The sequence below is a fragment of the Thunnus maccoyii genome, chromosome 12 (assembly GCF_910596095.1).
Source record: "Thunnus maccoyii chromosome 12, fThuMac1.1, whole genome shotgun sequence".
Classification (NCBI taxonomy): Eukaryota; Metazoa; Chordata; class Actinopteri; order Scombriformes; family Scombridae; genus Thunnus; species Thunnus maccoyii.
The window spans coordinates 27273022-27296019 of NC_056544.1; the positions used below are offsets into that span (position 1 = coordinate 27273022).

A 22998-nucleotide genomic window follows, 5' to 3' on the forward strand; every position below is an offset into this window, starting at 1 on the left:
ACAACAGCGGTTCTCAAAGCGGGGTCCGGCAGGGTCCAGGTCCTGGTTCCAGTTGGGTAACCAGCAAAAAGGGGAATCATTTATTTTCACTATACTTCCATACATAAGTAACACAATGACAGACTGTATGACTGTTGTGGTTTTGTACACTTTCTGTAATAAAACATCTAAAAGCACAACTCTTGTCAGCTTGGGCACAAAATCCTATCAAATGGGGGTCTAATTTGGGTCCTTGTCATGAAAAAGTTTGAGAACCACTGGTCTAGAGTATCTGAAACCACTCAAAAGCATTAATTAATTTGGTTTCCAATGATTTTCCCTAAAAAACGTTTGATCCTACATCAGTAGATAAAAGTGTTAATCACATGGTTCTTTTCTTTTCCTTTTTTTTTTTTTTGTGGAAAGACATAAATATGCATATCACTGTGCTCGATGAAAAGTATAATCACAAGTGTTTGTTCCACCATCTGTGCCCAGGAGTGCATAGAATGCATAAACTCCTGTTTAGCAAAGCATTCTGGATGTCTCCAGACAGCCCAACACACCGTTTGCTATATTGGAGGAATTTTCTATTGCTGTGAATCGGTTGCAACAGACGTTCTGCCGTCTTGAGCAAGTGCCTTTCCAATTCCGACCTCGGCGGCACTTTAATCCGGCGCGTGAGAACCAGATCCTTCAGCAAACAACTAGAGATGAAAGATTTCTTTTCACACAGTCTGCTGCTTAAGATAACACAATGGACACATACTGTATGATAAAAGTCTCTGTTTGAACTGCTTCTTGACTGTGTAAAAAAAAAAATCACCACCGCGATCATTTGTGAGAAGAGGGAAGTGAGTCTTATTGAACTGTTCATTACGAGCTGCTGCTCCAACTGTTGCCTGCTGTTCATTTTCAGACACCAGCAAGATAATGGGCCTGTTGCATTTTACCTGACTGCTAAAAGTTAACAATAGGAAACATAATTCCCTATTATTACACAGCGCGTAATGATCTTAACAACAAAGAGGAAAGCAAGAACCAAAAGAGAGGAGCCACAAATTGCACCGCCAATGACAAGTCCTACAATTCCTCCTGACAAAGAATAATCAAAAGAAATCAATTGCAAAAAAAAAAAAAAAACAGCTTTACTCGACTTGTCTCTTCTTGTGAACAACTGTTTTTTTTCACATTTTTGCAGCAAAGTAAAGAATTTCCCCTTTATTGCTATAGCTCATTATTACCCTGATGGTCAATTTATGCAGCATATTAAGCTTGTTTGGTTTTATTTTTGAACTCATGCCAGAGAAAAGTGAAAAATCAACCTCACAGAAAGACAGCGAGTTTGTCTCGAGGGTAAAAAAAAAAAAAAGGAGGGTAAAACCCCCCCCCAAAAAAACCCCCCCGTCCATCCGTCGGTGGTAGAGGTCACAGAGATTAGGCGAGGTGTGGTATGGTGAGTTAATGGAAAGGAGGCTTTGAAAGCGGTAGGGAGAAAGGGGGCAGCCCTGTTGGATCCCTCCTGCCTGCCTGTCAGCACAGAGAAACCCTGAAACCCTGGGAGGTGGTGGGGGGGGGGGGGCGGCGAAAAAAAAAAAAAAAAAAAAAGGGCCGCTCTACCCTGCGCCGCACGGATTGTTCTGGAATTCTTGCGAGGTTTCGGGGAGTGACCCCCACCGCCGCCGCTGCCATCACCACTCGATGATGCCCCCCTCTCCCACTCCGCCTTCGCCACCCCACCCCCTATGATTTCATTCATTGCTGCTGCTGCTGCATTCAGCACCTGATAAAGAGTGCCTGCAGAAAGATCCACAATGGGGGGACAACAGTTGTCCGATGCTTTGTGGGGTGTCCAATTTGCTTGGGGAGCCCTAAGCCGTACTGTAAAAGCTGGTTGCATAGTAATGTGACGGCCTTGAAAGGAAACAGTGGGCGTCTCTGACTGGGGCGCTGCATTAAAGAGCATTCTCTCACTGCTAAGAAAAAAATATATAATATAATAAAGCAGCAGAACAAAAAAAAAATCTAAGAAATTCAGCCCTGAAGTACAGTACATATAAATGATTTACCTACTAGTACATGCAAGTTACTACTGAGGCTGTTCATAAATCAGTAATAAACATAATGCAGGGAGGCTGTTTATGTTATGTTGGTATGGCTGCAGATATTAATATTGCATTAGACATCTGTAAAAAAGCAGATACAATTGATTGCAGTATTTTTAATGTGTCTTTTCATTAGCGCGACCTTAATGTAAAAGATCGTAGCAGCAGAAGTATCAGCCCCGTTAAAGAAGCATCATAAACAAAAGTAGCTGAGCGGTAGCGGTAGCCTGTACGTGTTGTGGGCTCGGCAAGGCCATTAATAATGCATTACTGCTGATTCCACATGCTTCCACTGCAATCATCTTTTGCAAAATGTTTTTTTTTTTTTTTTTTTTTTTTTTTCTCCCCCCCATGGATCAAATAACTTCATTTGTCATTTTACTCTCCGAGTCATCTCATTGTTTTGTCAAATTAGGTTTCATGGAGAGGGATTGCATCTTGCTCGGCTAGTAATGGCCCATAATTCAAGGCTCTAACTGTAACAGCTCAGTCATCTTTCACGGGACAGATGCCGGCGATTCCAAAGCCCACCCTCCTCCTCCTCCTCCTCCTCCTCCTCTTTTCTCCACACACACACACAGATTCCACCTCCCCCTTGGTCTCTTTATCATGGCTGCCTAGCATGTCTGTCTATTGATTCAAACAAATGTAGCCTGACCCCACCTGCTTAATCAAGTTTGGTTGCAGTTGTTAGGAACAGTAAAGGGGTGGAGGAGTGAGAGAAGCTTGTGGGGTGGGTGAGGAGGGGATGGGGGAGAGGGGGAGGGAGGGGGATGGAGGAGGGAGGAGGGGGTTGCACGACTTGTTAGTTCACAGCTATGAAAAACGAGCAGCCATTCCGCTTCCCGCGCTGCGCAGATGTAGCAGGAATTTGCAATGATTGAAAATCAAATGTTTGCTCGGGAACGAGAGGTGGAACGCTCACACATCCACACACGAGCCGGCGCACACAGCCAGAGGATGGTGTAACCTTTTCACTAACTTACAGAATGAAACCGAACACCGTGTTAAGTACCTATATCTGCATAGCGATTCCTGTTCTTGACAGCAGTGTGTTACCTACTCCGATTCCTGATAATAAGAGGTTATCTGGTCGGCTCTGCAGCTCTAAGGCCTTTCTCAGATCTCCCTCCTGTGGCTTAACACTTTCAATCAAATTACATGTTGAAGGCTAGACGCAGAGAGCCGCGACCGCTAAGGTGAATGGCTGCTCATTGGTGAAAAATGAGCAAATTTAGCAATCTTTAATTTTGTGGTGCTGGAGCAATTTGTAAATTATAAAAAAAAAGGGATAATGATCTGAAACAGTAATCAGTGTGAATTTGGGGGCTAAAAGGAACGCAGCCAGAATAAAACAGCACTCCAGACTTCCATCTGGATCATTCGTGGCCCAGATGTCATATTTTTTTTATCAAACGATCCAGAAAAAAAAAAAGAATCATGTTGGTTTCTGGAGAAAAATCAGACGATTTGATCAAATGAGCGACCGAAAACGAAAGGAAAATATTGTCTCCCCGAAGGCAAAGGGAAGAAGGGAGTTCCTTTCATGCCTCCACTTCTATTGTCCATCTGCTCCTGCAAAAGCGATTGCACTTGCAAATGTTTCATTTCAACATAGTGAAAATGTGATTTGACATATAGTGTGCAGCTCCTCCTGACTGAGTGTGTCTGAAAAGCATTAACATAGCCCGTCAAGGATGCTGGCTGGCTGTATATACGCTGCTGGGTTCAGCCCTTTTCAGCAAATATCAGACACACTCCCCACAGACAGACAGGCAGGCGTCTTTAAACAGGAGTGAAAAAGAACAAAAAAAAACCCTCAAAAAGCAGAGGAAGAGAAGGATACCATTGCAGAATATTTTTTAAAATATTTTTTTATCTCCTTTTAGAGGAATTTTTTATTCAGTTTTGCATTAAAAGCTCCTCTTCGATCAGCTCTGTCCACGTTGTGTGAGGTGTAGGTAGCGTTAGAATTTATCTTCTTGCAATAATCTGAGTTGCAGCTGTTATTAAAGATAATTTTATTCAAACCAATCAAAAAAAAAATCTGAATTTAAGTGAAATCAGTTTGAAAAAGTGTAGTGAGTGTGTGTGTAGTTTTGGGAATCTGGATTTGATATGGAGGTTTGGTGGTGGAGGGGTTAGGTCTCCTGGTTGGTGTGTGTGTGTGTGTGTGTGTGTGTGACAGGGTGTATATAAGTGTGTGTGTGTATGTGTGTGTGTGTGTGTGTGTGTGTGTGTGTGTGTGTGAGAAGGGGGGTGTGGATTAGCCAGGCTCCCATAGACAAAAGGCAGATGGATTTGCAAGGCTCTGGCTTATTCAGAATGGGTGAAAAAAGGTCAGAGGGAGAGCGGCGGCCGGCTATTGTTTTCCTCCACGACGACTGCTGTAGGAAACAAAGATCTGTCCCTCACCTCTGATTCATCTGATTTCGGCCTTTGAAAAAGTTCAGCCGGGGTTTTTTTTAACAAAACCTTTCAGCAAACAAGCACAGAGAAACGCATCGCAGACACACAGCTGCACATGTAAGTAAGTAGATGTATCTACACACAGGCTGATGTGATTTTATACACTCGGGTGTACACACATACACATACACACGCACACACACGCTGATATGTAGAGTGATGTTACATTTGACACCCATATCTGCAGGTGCACACTCATACGCACTTGCACGTAATTTTGCACACACCCACACAACCACGTACATGCGTGCACGCTGCACACACGCGAAAGTGCGCGCAAACAATTTTGTGCAAAAGCCCAACAGCATGATATATGATATATAACATATCGATCTCACCGACATGGACGTACATTTAGAAATCTAACAGAAATAAACTATTTACGTCACTTCACATGTTTTCATCCCTCTTATATCTTCAAACAGAACAGTGTGAATCTACGTTATTTCTCAGCGATATCACACACCGCATACAAATCAGAGAACAGGATACTCCTCTAAGTTCAATATCACTCGCAACATTAAAAAAAAATGCACAATGTGATTTAAAGTTTGCACTCCAGCGATATGAAGCCGCAGCTGGGGAAAATGAAAACAGCAGTAAATCCCATTAAACTGAATGTTATTACAATGTTACGGTGAGATGCAGCTGCATGAAGCCCCTCAACCAGGGCACGCCATCAATCAGTGCATAAACTCCATAGATGCTGCCATTGTGCGTTTACTGCAGAAATTCAACTTTTTGGCTAAGATTAGTCCATTTTTGAGAGTGTTTAAGCATATTTGGGACACAAAACACTTTAAATGAATATGGCTGCAAGAAAAATATGATATGCATAACTTGGAAAAAAAAAAAAGGGACTGTGCGTAAAATGTGCAGAATGCACACAGAGGAATGAAGAGAAGAGCAACAGCAGGAAAACACCCTTCATCTTTTTTTTTTTTCAAGATTTTTGAGAGAAATGGAGGAGAAATAAAACAGCAGCAAGTTGTCAAGAAATTCAGCCAACATTAGCATGCAGAACAACAATTAAATCCTACCAAAAATCCATGGTGAGGTAATGCAACCTCCTCCCGCTTCTATCTCCCATTCCACTCCGGCTGCACCGACACCAGCGACTCAGAGACAGCACCACACTGGCAGCGGCAGAGGGGAGAGTGAGTGAGTGAGAGAGTGAGTGGGAAAGAGAGGGAGTTGCATCTCCTCCCATCATCCCCTTTCTCTCCTTTGAGAAAAAAAAAAAAAAACGAAAGTTCCCGGCTTCCTCTCCTCCTCCTCCTCATTCTTTCTTGCCGTTCGCCTCATCCTTTTGCAAAAAAGAAAGAAAAAATGCACCAACAGATTTCTCCCCGGTCTTTTTCCTTGACGCATTCAGCGCGTGCACAAAGAGGAGCGAAGAGGAGGAGAATGGAGGAGAGAGAGGAGACGAGAGAAGAAGGAGTAAGAGGGACCAGCAGCCTCCACTTCCACAGAGAGGAATGAGATGCATTTTTTTTTTTCAGAGAGAGAGAGACACTACAAAGTGCGCTGTGGGGCTCCTCCTTATATTCCTCCCTTCCCTCCCTCCATTCCCTGCCTGTCTACAGCACATGTCACCTCCCCTCGTTGCCATGGTGATGGCTCCACATGTTGCCGACAGGAGGAGGAAGAGGTGGAGGAGGAGGAGGAGGAGGAGGAGGAGGAAGAAGAGAGGAAAGGAATAGGAGGTGAGAACCAGAGAGGAAAAGGGTGAGCAAAGATGAGGAGTGAGGGAAGGGAGGAGGCGAAGGGAGTAAGGAGAGGTAGAGCGAAGAGGAGAGGAGCAGAAGGAGGAGGTTGCGAGGGGAAAGAGGGGAGGAAATTAGCAAAGAGAGAATGGTTTCTCTCACGCTGAGCCTTAAAATCTTGTATCCTTAAAACAAATTAAAATTATTCTGTCAGTGCAGCGACATTCACTTGTTTTCTGGAAACAAGTGGAAATATCTTCAGGCAGATCCGTCCTCCGCTGCCAAGAAACCGCCGCTTGAATCAAGAAGATTCATAAAGATTTCTCTTTGAGTAACAATAAAATGATCTCCGCTGGAAACTACAATGTTTTTCTTTTCCAACTTTGACTTTAATAAGATTTCAAGGCCACATTAGAGGCTGTGACTTGTTCAGATGAGGATGTTTTGCATAGTTATAAGAAAAACTCTGACTTAATCATCAAGACTAGTTCCATTAAGTAGAAAGTGTTTTTCTGTCTCCGATATGAAAAAATACAAAGTCACTCGGCTGTGAAATGACAAGAGCAATGGCTACTAACAGAGTATAATTTTCATATAAGTGAGTAAAAAAGAAGAAACCAGAATCAGCTCAGTCATCAGTGTGAAAACGACCGACTACGTAAACAATTCGATCAGAAAACGCTCATTTACCCCTCAGACGTCCATATGTGAATGACATCAGTTGGATTCTACTCATGAAAAACAGCCCTACCACTTCATTGGATTTCAGCTTAACACAAATACACAGTGTATGCTAATGCATAACAAGAAACTGCAATACAGACATGCTAATTACTGTTCACTTGAGCTAATTAAGAAAGACTGTCTTCATAGACGGCACAGACAAGTTTATTTTTCAACTCAAAAACGTCCTGCTCACCATTTTTCAATAACCAAATTTATGGGATTCATATGAAAATTATTCATATATTGTGTTGACATTAAAACACAGAGGCTAATATACTGTTATCTACAGATCTACATCTGTATCTGTGTTCATGTCAACAGAATAAAATGCAAATAAAATGTCTCTTTCTCTGCCTCAATGAATGGGAAATATGGTTATGTTGAGTCAAAATCATAAAGAGAAAACATAAGTGTTTTGATACTATTATCTTAAATCTGCAACTGTTTGTGAACTCAGTTGAGCTAAAAAGTAAAGTGAAGTTTGAACTGGACATTGATTAAAGCAAATACTGACACATGCTTATCATATCTTATCAATTATACAGTTCCTGAAATGTGAAATGTGTGTCCAATAATAAACCATTAAACTTAAAACATTAAACTATGTTTTATACTGTGTGTTTTTGTTGTTGTTGTTGTTGATGTTCTCTTCAAATTAGCTGATAGAAACGCAACTGACTCACATTGCTCTTTTTTGAAAACATTTCCTTTAAGTTTGATATTTAGATAGAAACATGGCTAAGGTTTTTTTGTCAGGGAGACACACACCATCCCACCAAACACACACACACACACATACATACACACCATAGCCACCCCCAGGCCCAATCAACAAATAGGACTAATGAGTTCTTAGCTTCAGAGAGTGGAGAAGGAGGCACTGAGACCAATGGAGGACTAACAGCTGCAGCAAACATTGGGGAGAATTAAGACAGGAAGGTGTGTGTTTGTGCCTTTGTGTCTGAATGAGTGAATGAGTATTTATGTGTGTTTCTATGTACGAGATTAAGAGAAACAGGTGGAAAAGAAATACACTTTTGCCTTTCGTGCATTGATCAACATTTAAATATGAGTCTGGATAAGATATAGTCTCACATGACTTTTTTGACATTACATGACTGTCATGTTTCTGTCTACAAAAACAAACAAAAATGGCTGCCATTCCTTTTCTCAGTGGAAAATGCAATATTTTATGATAGTGTCAGCATTAAATGTGTTTTGATAACATTTCTAGTGAGAAATGTGCATTTTCCTCTCTTTATCTTCATTCAGTGAATGTAAATTATGTTTAGTTTGTAGTTATTACAAAGATTTTTTCAGGCTTTCTATCGTTGCTATGGCGGTTGCTATGGACGCTGCTATCGCTGAAACCACGTAGTTGCATGTTGTTTGAATCACTGTCTTTGCGTTGTGTAGTTATCTAAGCTGTTATGTTATTTTATGTAACTGTTTGATGATGCTCTTTCAATAAAAAACTTATATTTTAGAGCGCCTTTGAGGCTTTGCGACTGGCTGACCGGAGGACCTGCCGCTTGGAAGTATTTTCCTCACTGTCACTGTGTTAAGGTTTTCTTTTAATGATGTCTATCTATGGTATAACAAAATCTTTCTCAACACAAAAACACGAAAGTGTCCTTGATAACTCAACAATAAAATGGGTTAATGTTAAGGCCATCAGTTTTAATTATTTCTCCTTCGATTCTGAGAAATAAAGTTAAATCTGAAATAAGCCAACATCTTTACTTTTTCTTAACATAGATCATCTAGATGCAGTGTAATTACTAGTTCAGATGCACTAGATATTTTGATATATTCAGTAGATATATCTTTTTACAATCTTATATTGCAATCCTACTTTGCAAACTGAAAGAACTACAACTGTGGTACTGAATTGAATCAAGCTGTAAACACATCTGTGTAATCAGATTTTAAATATCTAATTATTAAATGGGTGAAAATTAATTTTAACCATATTTTACCCATATCTGACAGCGCCCCCAGTTGTTGACTATACTCACATGATAGCTGAGATCAAGAGCTCTTTATAACATGGTTACAAAGAGCACTTTGAAGGCCCAATATATAAAATTAAGCTTTTTGTTTGTTTGTTTGTTTGTTTTCTAGTGAAATCATTGAACAAAATAAGTCACCTTCAGAGATTACAATACTGCTGACAATCTGGGGCATTACTACAGGCTTGGAATAAGGCCTAAGTGCTTGGGTTAGGATTAGGATTAGGGTCAGGGTTAGGGCTGAAAAGACCAAACCGTTCTCACTCCCAGGTCATCAAATACCAATGCATGCAAATGTTACAATCTACAAAGTCCTGGAGATTTTTTGTATCTTCATTATTCTTGGTTTTGGGATTTTATTTTAAAAGGGACCTATTATGTTCATTACCAGCTCTAAATTTTTATTCAGTGACTCCACTAGAGTAGCTTTGCATTATTCACAGTTCATTATCAGTTTTTAGTTTTGTTTTTTAAAAATTTATATTATACAGGCCCTTTATGCAGCCCCTCAGTTCATCCTCGTCTCTAACAGGCAGTTTCAGCTCCCGTCCCTTTAAGGCTCCCCTTCTGATGAGCCCACTCTGTTCTGATTGGCCAGCTTTCTGGAAGCCTGCCGATGGGCAGAGTCGTGTTAAGTTACCACTGATGCAAACCCCAAATTTTTCTGCTTCAAATTCAATCCATCTCTGGGGCGTTCTAAAATCGATGTTTTTTATTGAAAGAACATCATCAAACAGTTACATAAAATAACACAAATAACATAACAGCTCAGAACTACACAACGCAAAGACAACGATTCAAACAACATGCAACAACGTAGTTTCAGAGATATCAGCATCCATATCAACCACCATAGCAACGATAGAAAGCCTGAAAAATCTTTGTTGTAACTGACAAACGGATCATCGTACACATAACATATACAAAGATTATAAAAATAAAATGCACACTTCTCACTACAAATGTTATCAAAACACAAAAAATGTTTGGGTAGGGGCGCTTCCTGGACTCAAAAAAGAGTTTGTTTGAGGTGCTCTTTGGATAGGGATAAATGTAGACACAAAAATACAAGTTTTCTTGTATTTTTAAACACAAGTTTTCTTGTATTTTTGTTATCAAAACACATTTTAATGCCAAAACTACCTTTAAAAATTGCATTTTCCACTGAGAATAAAAGGAATGGTAGCCATTTGTTTGTTTTCGCAGACAGAAACTTGACAGTCATATGAGGTTGACGCAGGCCAATAGAAAAGAATAATGTAGGCATCTCACAATTTTAGAGCCATTATTGTGAAACTAATACGTTTTGCACTGTGGACCAACGTGGCTATGACACATTTTAATGTGAGATTGGGTTGATACAGTATGTGTGTGTGTGTCTGTGTGTGTGTGTGTGTGTGCACACTGAAATCTCCCATTATACCACTGTGTGCAGTTTGGCTTGGAAAAGAGACTAAGGGGGCAAAGAGAGAAGATGCTGCCTAATGCAGATGACAAGGTCCTTCCTGGGGAGTGTGTGTGTGTGCGTGTGTGTGTGTGCATGTGTGTGTGGATGGAGGGGGGCTCTTCAGTTTATCTTTCTTTTCAACCCCCCCCCTCCAACTCCTTCACAGACACCCCCACACCTCCTTTTGTCCCCCTTGGTGACAGCTGGAGGTGGCAGGCAGCGAGGACCCGGCTCTGCTCTGTGTGTTTGTTGGTGGGGGGGGGGGGGGGGGGCTGCTGGTTGGTGGAGATTTGGGGGGGGGTAACCTTTCAGTTTGAAGCCCCCCCCCCCCCCTTTACTAATACTTCTCTCGACCCCCACCTACAAAGCTTTCTGCACTGAACACAAGCTAACTGAACTGGAAGAGAGAGTTAAAGGAACTTTGGGCGCCAATATTTCATTTCCTTTCCTTTTTAGCAGCACAAAAAACGCTTCCCGTCAGGCTTTTATTCTCTACAGCCACGCCCCCCCCCCCCCAAAAAAAACACACACACACACGACACATCGCCACCTCTACCTGCTCTCGCTCTTTCTGTCTCTGCCTGCATCACAGTTGTAACAATAGCATACAAGCAGGAGGTTTACAGTAATCGCCTTGTACACTTGTTTCTGTCACTGCCTGAGTGGAAACAATTTGATTCTGGTGCATCTCTGAACTCTTTATTAATAGCGAGAGGGAAGCCCAAAATATCCCTCTGCAAAGATGGTTGAGAGCAGAAATGAAAATATGTAAATAGGAAATGGGTGGGTTTTTGTTTTTAAGGAGAAAGAGCAAATTTTGAATGCCTGAACTTTGGGTAATGAGTCTTCATACCTTATTATATATAGCTATGGAGAATATTACATTTGGATAGCAGGGCACCTTAAGTTTGATGTGCAGCAAGGTACATATTCTAAAATTGCACTGACTAATGTTTTTTTATACTAACAACTGGATAAAATTACATTTAGCAATGTGAAACATGGTATTTGTAGTTATAACCTGACTCTGAAGTCTCTAGCCTTTTGAGTTCATTGTTTTGGTTTTATGGCCCACAAATTCTGCAACTTAATTTCCAACAGCAGATGGCTATTTTTATCACACAAGCCCTGATAAACCCACTGTAAGCTACTTGAACAGCATTAAATGCAAACAGACAAAGTTAGCAACTGTCATGTGAAGAAAAGTGGAACATCTAGTGACTTAAGAGCCAAAAACAGACCAAACCGGAGCTAAAAGGAGAGTAAATATTGGATTTACATTCATCTATTGCATGATAAAGTCGCTCTGTGTCTGTGTTTGAAAATAATAATTTTAAAAGGTGATAATAAGTCAGTGTTTTCCTGCTCCTGTGTGGCCAAAAATGAATTGAATTCATTCATTAAAAATCAATTACTGCAGCTTTAATTTGCAGGTATCCATGGCAACAGTTGCTATTTGCTAGCAGCTTTGCAATTGTTTCTCAATGTTCTTTGTATCCGCCACGTTATTTTCACATATCGGCACCCCTGTTGTGTATTATTGCTAACTTGTTTGCAATTTACCAACTTCCCAGTATTTCATGAAATTAAAAGCTTGTTTTATTTATTTCATATCTCTGAAGGCTGACTACCTTTTATATTTTTCCATTTTAAAGACTAAATCAAACCTTTGCAGTACTTGTTAACAGGTTAGGTCTTAACCTTAAACTGCTTTGTCTGTTCCACTAAGCAGTATGAAAAGGAATAATAGTAAAGTCACTGAAAGGGAAAAAACAGCTTTTTCTGAAACTGCATTGACTGGAAACTGTAGTAAATCACTCTTTTAATTTACTCTTTGGTCAACAAGGTCTTTGAGTGAACACTGAGCTAGATGATATATTGAACAATTTTATCCAGGCAGGTTCCAGGGCCACAGTTAGTAAATGGTGTTGGCGTAGATGAAAAGCACTGTACCTTAAGAGGTCAGTGGAGAAGAAGATGTTCTGTGTGAGATATCACAGGTTTGTACCACACTCTACAAAGATCTGACAGCAATAGATTTGTCTAAATGGAGCATTGTGCTCACACTGAATGGTCTTCAGCCATGTTAGTTCTTATCTGTGAGCAGAATCTCTCATGTTGGTTTGTTGTATTGCTCCTGTCATGATGCACTGTGCCAATGGAACAGCTGAAAGATAGTATCAACGTTTCCTACTTTAATGGGTGACTAAAATAGAAAATATTAAGTCACAAAAGGGGGGAAACAGCGCTGGCTGGTTAGAAGGATTCACATGGTTTTGATAGTAGATACAATTTCCAGCACCCTTTGTAGCTAAATGAGTAAAGCCAGACGCTGCGAGCTTTGAAGCTAGTACACATGCACTGCTACCTCAGGATTAATGTAACATTAAAATCTGATACTAACAAACTGATGCTGTTTTTGAAAAGACTGGTTAGCTTGTGTTCAGTAGGGATTAAGCAATGAAGCAAAATTAACACTATAAAAACTGAACTGAACATCCAAAAATGTATCAAATTATCTACTCAATACCAATCAAATTCCCCATCAATATTTTGACATTTTCATTCCCCCAAAAAATCAGTTTTAAGCTGATCAGAAAGAAGTTTTACTCCCACAAAGTTGGATGTTGGTGCAGCTGACAATTGAAGTTTTGACCATATTCTGGTATGATAGTTAAACAGGTTTTATAAGACTGATAACAATCCATACCATCTTCTCTAGTATTTCCTTATAATGTTATGTGTAGAACAATAACAGATGACTGTTAAATTCATTGTGACACCTCAACAGCTTTCAGGTATCAGTGGTTATAGTATTGATTAGATTAGTGTACTGCAAGTGTTTCCCTAAATTAAAACAAATATTTTCAATAAACTGCACAGCTTCTAGTTACAAAGTGCGTATAAATAAAAAGAAAATGTCTGTTTGCACTGGAATAACAGTGATCTCCTTCTGTTTCTGTCCTTTTGTACATGTTAGTGCTTTACATATGACTCACAAGCTGATAATAAGACAGAACATGTATGTAAACAGTAAAAACAATTTGAGACTCACACACACATAAAGATAACAATGTAATAAACCCAATAAAAATAGATTAAAATACAATAAGAGCTAGATGAAATAAATACAAATAAAACAGATTAGAGGTAATAAAACATTTATCAACATTAATACAATAAACTAAATCATTAAATATAATAAATAATGCCCAAAAACCATGCTTACATTCAAAGATATCAACACTTCCAGCTGCTCTCAGATCCTCAGAAACAACCAAATCCAACCGAGAGCTTCAGATATGTAAAAATACATTATAGATGCAGAAAGTCTCCGTAGTGATGTTCACATCTATACTAACGCTTTATTGCCTGTAATGTTAATAATTTATTATGCTAACTGTAGCACCTTTAAGTTGGTCATAAGCCACGTTTAGAGGAATTATGTCTGTTGCGATTACCTCATCACTATCTATATGTCTACTAATCTACTGACATATTCTGTTTATTAGCCCTGATGTGTAATATATTCGGTTCTCTTCTCTGCATGACTCCGCTAGACTTTATTCTCCGCTAACACTCGTCTGACAGAACGCCCAGACCTACTGTCATTAACTGTGGACGAACAGAAGATTTTTAGATCAACAGTCTCCACATAATGAGCTCGGAAAACATCACTCGTCTCACAACCATAAAAAAAAAAAACAGATGTATCTGCCTCTTTGTCTGACGGCCTCAGAGCAACGCAGGCATCAACTCCGCCGTCAGCTCTGTCAGATGGACACGACATCAGAGGGCCATCGTTGGACATCGCCTGGATACCCGCAAACGGCTTGTGTGATATTCAAACGGTCACCGACGGATACCGAATGAAAGGCTTTCTCTCTTGTTTTTCACCAAAAGGACAGCTCATTCAGCCCAGGACGACCGAACTGATGTCCTTTGTGCGGTGCAACATATTTTGGATTCCTGTGACCCTCCGTCCTGCCCCCGCTTGCCTTGTCTTCTGGGATGGCACCCAAGACAAAAGAGCCATCATTCGCATGATATGGTAGCCCCTCGGCCCTGACGCCCCCTGGGACATAAATCTTCGACATACAGTAAGCAAGCATAACATCTGGGCTGACTGACAAACGGACTGTGACAAACTGCAACGGAAAGTCTGCAAAGCTAATTAGACTTGGAAACGAGGATGTCTATTTCTGAGTGACCAACAACATTTAGTCAGTACTACTGTATGAAGTGTTGGTACTATGTTTACAACAGTACATCACATTTTAGAGGAATATATTGTACATTTCAGTGTGAAAGAGCAACATCAGACCTTGACCTGCTGGTAACTGCTTTAATGGTCAGAAAAATGAATCAATTAATTAGTGCATAACTGATGTTCTCCCTTATTTATGCCAAAGTTAATAAAAGATTCCTATCATATACTTTTGTGGGCTAACTGTGAAGTCGCTACCACCATTATACTGTATATTTTTTTCTGACCAATTAATTTTTTTACTCTACTGCATTTATCTGATGGTTGAAGTCATTGTTTACTTCACAAATTAATTTTACAGAATATAAAATATTGCCACTATTAGCTTTCTTTTCTTATTTGACTTCCTCTGTCCTTTGATTTCTCTTTATTTTCTTTCCTTTTTTAGTTTGCTTTGGTTTATTGACACCATTCTATCATGTTTATATCAGACTTTGTCAGTGATAGAAACATCCTGAACTTATTTCCTACTTCCCTTTGTTCTTTCCTTCTCTACCTTTGCACTCCCAGTGTCTTTCTTCCCTCCTTCTTTCATCCCTTTTTCCCTCGTTTTCCACCTGAAACATATAAATCCTCATGATATGTGGTTGTCACCAAACAATAAACTAAAGTCTCACTCTTTCTTACTAGTACACATAAGTTAAGTGTAGTGTTTTGGCTATTATGGCTATTATAGTATTGCTACATAATTGAATAAATTCAGTAGCCTCTTTTTTCTACCATGGAGTCTGATGACATACACATACATGTATGGACATATATATAACTGTACAAACACACTGTAGACACACAGAATCTGCTTTTTATGTCTGCTGTTCTTTCTCCTTCACAGACAATTAAAACAGGAAACACACAAACATTACATATCATTTCCTACAGTTTTCCTGTCACACATTCTCATAAACACACATTTTCTACCTATATCCACATCAACACACATTTGATGCCTTTACCTTTTCCTATTGGTTTGCTATCTTTCTATCATGAAAGCTCTATTCTCCTGTTCACTCTTTGCCACACACACACATACACACACACACACACACACACACACACACACACTGTCTTTTACCTAAAGCTAAGCTCACTTCACAAGCTGGAAAATGGCTTGACAGTGGAGGCCGATGTAACTGTCTTTCCTCTGCAGTCAGGGAGATGAGCATGAAACAATTCTCCTGACAGCCCCGACCAGAACTGCATCACCACCAGCCAGTCTGAGTCTGTGAGCTCCATTTCACCAGTCGAATCACACACTGAGAGCTTAAAGGCATCGTGTGCTGACTGTTGTCCCCCCCCCCCGCCATTAAATAATGGGAGACCTGGCCTCACCGGAAAAACGACAAGCAAGTCGTTTTGCTCAAACATGTAAATGTCTTCTTGGCGACGTTTATCCTGACAACTCTTGCGATCGTGCGGATAATCATGTATGCGTTCTCCAGATAACAACAGCACAGATCATTTATTGAAACATTGTATGTTTGTGTTCACTAGTGAAGGTGATGAAGGTGAAGACTTGGTGACTTGGTGTTTTACGATGCCCACTCATTCACAGATGTGACTGATTTAAGCTCCGTCCCTGGAATCAAATAGTCAGATAATACGATACAGAGGTGCATCGCTAATTGTTTCACTTTGGAAAATGATATTTTAACAGTGACATGCAGCTACTACCTGATAAAATAAAGGTGTTTTTTTTCTCTGATATTAAGTATTTCCTTTGTGTTGCATGCTTCTTAAGGAATGTAAGAAACCTTTAGTTGAGGCACCGTGTTCGTGTGTCAATAAGACAAACTGGGACATCATCTAGTGCGGGGGCCCTTAGGTGTAAATTCAGTGGCTTGATAGGAACGACGCCAAGATGTCTGACATATTGACAGGTCCATATCATAACTCATCATATAAAGGAGAAGTCCACTGATAATGGAAAACATATGTTGAAGAAGTGGCGAGGTATAAAAGATCCCAGCTCTAGTTGGCTTGTTGTTCATTGTATTTGCATGAACAACAAGGAAATAAAGCTGTATTCAACTTATGCTTACTCTATTCGGTCATCAGAAATACACAATTACAACCCCGTTCTCTCTCTTTCTCTGTCCGTTTTAGGCAACAAGGATTTCTGTGGTGGATAAGGGGGATAAATGGAGAATGAGACAGAAACCAAAACACTTTCTGAACAGTTGTATGTCCACTTTTACCCTTTTACCCACACAGAGGTGTAACCACAAATAAACTGTCTCTTGTAATACACTATTGAGTGTTGTTACGCTATCTTCCAGCGCGTGTACTGTTCTGCTGTGAAGAGGATAACTAACGCTCGGCAAAAGGCTTCCAACAAATGATCAGTAAATGGCCAAAAGCCCATTTACTGAGGGTGGGTGTTGGTACTAGTGTTGAGACACTTCTCCTTGATTTACTGTGGCTTGGATTGTACATCGCTTTTCACGAAAGCATTGTTCATTTCACCCTAACACTCCCTTCAGTGGTGGTTTCTTTTAAATCGTGAAGATGATATTTCATTAATACTTAACCATGTAGTTTCAACTGCTTAAACATAACCAGACCTTAAACATGGAGGTGCCAGATAAGAAAAAGACCAGTTTTGTCCATCTGAGCATCTCAGTACTGCATTCAGTCATTGTTTAACCTACATGACTGAATGGACGGCTGAACACCTTCAACTGTAGATAACATCTACACTCCAGTATTACCATATACAGTAAGCTGGTTTAAAAATTTTCTTCACCAATCACAAATAACATCACTGGTACAAAGTGTCCTATCACTCACAGATTTCCTTTATTTTCAGTCACAAGTCGTGACGGCAGCAGAGCTGCAGACTTATTTCAACAACTCGATCTGACCAGTTCAGCTCTGAGTGCGTCCACCACCTGGCTGAGGACGTAATGACATATTGAAAGAGCTGGCTTTTGTCTGGAAGGACAGAGAAACGTTTTGTGTCTCCCTGCCTCCAAAAATGTCAGAATGAGTCTTTTCTGTAGCAGAGCAGATTGCAGGGATGGAGGGAGGGAATGAGAGAGAGAGAGAGAGAGAGAGAGAGAGAGAGGGAGGAGGGAGAGGAGGATGGATGGATTCCCCTGAACCATCACCTTTATCAGCCATCTTCTCCGCTTTGAGGAGGATGCCTCAGAGCTCTGCGAAATGAATTGAGGGTTATTTTCTTATGAGATGCAGACTGTGGGGAAGGTGATAACAATGACTTTTCTCACGTCATTAAAGCCGCTTTTTACATCTGCTTGTGGGTGCCAGTGGATTGTTTCCTCCCCTCTGTATGACAAATAATTATCTAATAGATGTTGGGTGCTGCCAGACAATGCTGTGCTGTACAGCGGCAGACCTGCGGCTCACATGGAGGGTTACTGTCACAGTTAAGGTGCTCTGTTTAGGATGTTCTTAAGAGGGATCTTATCTGCAGTTCCCCAACTTTTTCTCGAGGCTTGCTTCATGTTCATTTACATCCTGTTCCTATCATCATTTAGGAACTTCTTGCAACCAACATTAGCCGAGGCCCTGATATTTTTTTTTTAACTGTGACCAAGTAGATGCAAAACACGCATATCCATTAGCCAAATCGCTAATCAGATTTAATCTGTTTTGGTTTTCCAGGGTTACAGACAAATCACTGCAGTTGAGAAGGTGGTGGAAATGACCCTGAATCTATTTGGTAACAGCTAAAAATGCCAAGTAAAGATGAACTTATGCATTTCTAGTTAGTTAACTTTCCATAAACTATCAAAAACACATGGATGACTCAAACTAGCTGCTAAACAGCTCCGCATGTGTACAGCTTTATGTGTTGAAATCGCCGGAGCCTTTTTTCTGCCTGTTGCTTTACATGTGACAAAGAGGAAGATTATTTTAGCGTAATTTCAGTTGCACCTCAGTTGCCATCGTCATGGAAGCAAGGCCGTGTTGGTGGCCATCTGCAGCAGATCACTTACTAAAGTAGTTATACTGGGGAAGAGTAAAGTATACAAATATATCTTGGAAAAGGTGGCTGTTAGAATGAGTCCCTCAGATTTCAATCCATCTCTAATACTTCTTGGTTACATTGAAATTTGGCTTTTTGGATTAATTATTTGATCATCTAAAACACATAACGGCCGAGTGTAAAGTAGTATTAGTTGCCAAAACATAATGAGAATCACAATAAGTGAATAAAATAAGACTGTTTGTGTCTTTAGTGTTTCCAGCATTGATGTGACAAGAAGAGAATACATTATCTCTCAACACGATGGTCTCTTGACCAATATAATACATGCATTCAGTGGAATTCACATAAAACTGGCATTAAATTAATATAATTATCTGGTGTTTGTCTGTTTAGCTCATAATCTGCTTCTAATACATCCAACCATAAACCAAATGTGTCAGAGTGACCCTCCTCGACACAGAAACAGGCAAACCTCGACGTACATGAACAGAGCCTCATTGTAGCAACATTGTGTATGTGTAAGTGTGTGTGTGTATGTGTGTGTGTGTGAGCGTTGCCGTTGACGCTCTGCCCAGATTAGCTTGTTAAAATAGAGCAGCAGCGTTAGCATGCACTGCGCTTCAAAGCAGAGAAAAGGCTGTTGATCAAGGTGAATGCTACGCTTGTCGTCTCGCCTCTCCCTCACGTTCAATCACCCACACGTCTGCCTGCTAGCTGCCAGTGTGTGTGTGTGTGTGTGTGTGTGTGTGTGTGTGTGTGTGTGTGTGTGTGTGCCTGCGTGTGTGTGTGTGTGTGTGTGTGTGTGTGTGTGTGTGTGTGTGTGCGTAAGGGAGTTGAACTTGAACAGGTTTGTGTGTTCATGTGTTAAAGGGTTAGGAGTCGACTAGGAAGTGTGTGTTAGGGGTGAATACATGGCTGTGTGTTTGCAGAGATGTTATGTGTGTATGTGTGTGTGTATCTATGTAGTGCTTTTTTTTTCCTGCACATATTTTCCTTTTCAACATTCGACTCAGCAGCACTGAAATATTCTCAGAAACCACAAGGCTGATAGTGAAGTTCTTTCAGGCAGCGTCTGAGAGATTCAACCGACAATGAATCATCTGACTAACAAGTATTGTGTGTGAATCTGAAGCCTGATTTATTTTATTCTTCTGTGCCACAGAGCTCCGTTGTCCAAAAACATGTCACCAAGCGCCATATTATTGCACTGGTTGACATGTTCCTTCATTACCATGAACACACACGCTGTAGTTTGTCAACACCGTTAGCACCAAAAACAGAATCCTGTCCTATTCTTGGATCTTGCATCAGATCCTAAAGAGAAGATATATGACAAAACCTACCCACATACATGTGTCATCAATTATTTCAAAGATGTAAATGCAATATATAACGCCTCAGATATGGCAGGTGCATTGCTTGTTTTATCTTTGACACTCCTGCAGTCACATTTATGTTCCGTTGTGTAAATTCAAACACACAACAGTGTGGCCTTCAGGTTTTAGATCAGATCACCTTCATTAGCTGACGATCCAAACGTGGGCTTCGTGTTTGGCCCTAATACTTGTTAACTACAACCTCATTGCTATAATGTGTGCTTATATTCATAAGCTGAGCCCTGCACCGGCTTTAATGCACTGTGCACAAGCTAGCATGGTGCCATTAGCTGCACTTGGCAAGACTGCAAACAGCAAGCCGTGGAATATTAAATACATATGACCCCGAGAGCACATTATACAAAATGGCAGCGACCCCGCCTGAGGGGAGTGTTGTTTCCGCGGCAAACAAGATTCTCTGCACCACCATTTAGTCTCCATTCATCAAAGTCATTTCTTGTTTTCCCAAACACCAGGAAATCAGGGGCGAGGTCACAATTTCACAACAGGAGGAAGGAGAAAAAAGAACAACAATATTTAAAAAAAAAAAAAAAAAAACTTGCATAATTATTCATCATTAGCTGCACCCCATCGGTCCAGACCCATGTCATCGTCATGACAACGACCCCCTGGGCCTGAACCCCCCACCCCCCCAACACACACACCTCCCACTGCATGCCACCCGCCCCTCAAATGCACGACTCCAGTGGGACAGCCTCCTGACTAAACATGGCCGCCAGGCATTTCACTGGCGTGTAGGAGCGCTGCTTGAAACTCACTCGTCCTCCTCGTCTGGCACAGAAACACTTGAAATCTGGCCTCACCGCTGTCAGCCATGTTCCTCACACTGGCACCCAGTGAGTCTCTGATTAAACTAAATGCTACTGATCTCTATTCAGACTAATAATCTGTCCCCATTTCTGTCCATTCTTTAAATGGCAGCGATGAAAACACAGATTATAAACAGAAAAACACGGTGTATATGTACAGTATACTTTATATATCCCGAGATGTAGATAACCAGCTGGAAGAACATCTCGCGGGCCAATCAGGCTCCAATTTGCGACCCAATGTGCATACAGGATAGAGAGCAGACACAAAACTTTTGCGTTACCTTGTGTTAAAAGTTGTTGGTTGACAGGATGCCAATGTGAAGCTGGAAGTGATCAGTGAACGCTGCATTGTATTTTTTGAGTTGGTAACACTAATCATTGATTATTTGTTTTAACTTCTGCTCAATGGTAATAATTGAGGGAAATAAATGTACATATTTATGAATTTGGGGTATGAAGAGGCAATTTTGCCATATTCCAAGATACTGGGAAAGACTTTGCTGAGTTCAGTGTTACTAAAACCAACAGCATGAGCAATGAAAATAAAATAAACTGTAGTTTTTCTTTAAATACTTGTATGTGTCTTGATTTGTGAATGGTGCTGAGAACAGCAGATGTCTGCCAAAAAATAATACAACAAATTTTGGCTTATTTCTTCAAGGGTGTGTATCCATGTACATTTTTTTTTCAATGTACCCCCAAATACATCAATGAAGCTACTCAATAGCCAGCAGCAGAAGAGAAGTTGTGTTTGTATGTGAATGTGAACCAGGCTAAATATGTTGACCTTTGTCCGTGAGGATTCTCAGATATCCAAGTCATTGGATAAATGTCATAGCATAGATATAAAAAACTATAAAAACTAAAATGGTTGGCAATCCCTTAAAACCTCTTCAGATGCAGTATATATAGTTGAATTGTCTTTACCTACTCTTAAGTAAGAGAATACAGAGAATAATAAAAAGAAAACATATTTACAGTCTGTAGGTGAGACAAACAAAATCCAGGGAGAAAGGTGAGAGAAAATACAGGATGACAAACAGTGACGTAAATTGATATCAAGACTCAGCTTGGGGGGGAGAGAATGGTGCAACAACAAAATGCAATCAAAAACCAAGTAAGAGACATAAAAAGAAGTCTGAGTTATACGTGTGTTCAAAGAGAATGCACAGGGGAAGATTATGAACAACTTCATATGGGAGAAAAAGTGGTTTCTGCAACACAGAAATGTGCTGTTGAAATATGTTTGTTACACAGAAATTGCATCATGAAACAAGGATGTGACTTGTAAGCCGGTATGTGCCGGACGACTACGAAGAAACAACTGATCGATTGACTAAATGCAACATTAACACCAAGGAATCCCACTTTAACCCAGCAGTCTGTTTCTCTGATAACAAAAGTGAAGACCATTGATTCTGAGAAGCCAGAGAAAATTGGCTGCACTTTAGTAAAATCTCTTGAATGAATGTATAAAACTTTAATTTGGATGTTTTTAAGTTTTTTATTTTTTTATTTTCAATTGTTAGGATCAGTCTTGTATTTCTGAGCACCTTGAGTGCATCGGAATGAAATAAAATCAATCGAGATGAACAGATAAACAGAAATCACAAAGACTTTAATTTGTTTCTCAAAGTAAAAAACCAAAAGATCAACAAACAAGTGGATATTAACACTGAATGTATCTTAATATTTTAGGAATATGTTATACAAAATCTTCCACACATCAAGCGTGACTTCAACAATGATGCATGTCACTGAAATTAAAGGAGCACTTCACCAATATTCAACATGAAGATCAGCTTACTCGTCCTGATGAGTTTGTAAAGTTACAGGGTGATCTGGAGTTGGGTTTGGGAGTACAAATTTATAAGAGTGGAGTTAGAGAGACAAAAGACACTGTTGAGCTGCATTATGGGAAGTGTAGGATGCACCATTGTTTTGTAGCTTGACCCATACCAGAAACTAAAAGTCAGGATATCGCAACCTCTGCTGAACCAATTGTGACATATCTTTTAATCTGTTTCTTGCAAGTCCTTCAACTTTATGGGAGTGCAATACTGACTCACTGAAAAATATTTTTGGCACAAAAAATGGCATCAACCATTATGTAGAACTTTTTGAAC

The 22998-nt window shown here is 40.2% G+C and overlaps 1 protein-coding gene across 11 annotated transcripts in view; it reads right to left on the minus strand.

Moving 5' to 3' along the window:
• LOC121908104 (receptor-type tyrosine-protein phosphatase N2-like) overlaps positions 1 to 22998 on the minus strand; it is a 250156-nt gene that overhangs the window by 61473 nt on the left and 165685 nt on the right. The gene's annotated exons all lie outside the window — the stretch shown is intronic.